Source organism: Sminthopsis crassicaudata, chromosome 1 (assembly GCF_048593235.1).
Source record: "Sminthopsis crassicaudata isolate SCR6 chromosome 1, ASM4859323v1, whole genome shotgun sequence".
In the NCBI taxonomy this organism is placed as follows: Eukaryota; Metazoa; Chordata; class Mammalia; order Dasyuromorphia; family Dasyuridae; genus Sminthopsis; species Sminthopsis crassicaudata.
Window position 1 is genome coordinate 575,954,402 of NC_133617.1, and position 665 is coordinate 575,955,066.

Genomic DNA, 665 nt, shown 5'->3' on the forward strand with positions numbered 1-665 from the left:
TTTCTGTGTATCTCTTTGGCTCCATTTAAATTTATTTATTTATTTTTTTGTGAGTCACAGAAGACCTTGTTGTAAGTAAGGGAAAAAAATTAGATTTGCCATCACAGGGCCTGTGCTCAAATATTAACTGCATTCCTAACTAGCCTGTAGGATATTGGACAAGTCACTTCTCCATTCTGGGCATCAGTTTGCTTATTGTAAAATGAGAGGGATAAACTAAATTATCTCTAATCCTTTCAGCTCTAAATTTTATGATCCTCTATACTCATTATTAAGTTTATTTCTGAATAAGATGCAGATTATGGTTGTAATGTCACTAATTAAAATGTACGATTATATCATTGTAGTGTGTCTTACTGGCTTTCTTTTTACATAAGAACCTGATTCTTTGGATGGTAAATTGAGAATTAGCTGATAAATTTGCAAAATGAAATTTAATGTCCTAACCTCTTAACTTGTAATCGATTTCCAGTTTTTAAAATTTTTAAAATTCATTTGGAATATACTACTCTCCTTGAGGCTGATGTTCATCACTCTAATGAGCCAGTGGTGGATTTTCTGTCACCTCTTACTTGTGAGGTAACCAGGGAAGAAAGTGGAACAATTCAAAACAGGTGTAAAACTGTTCCTGAAATACATTTTATAGATCCTGTTGACTATACCTG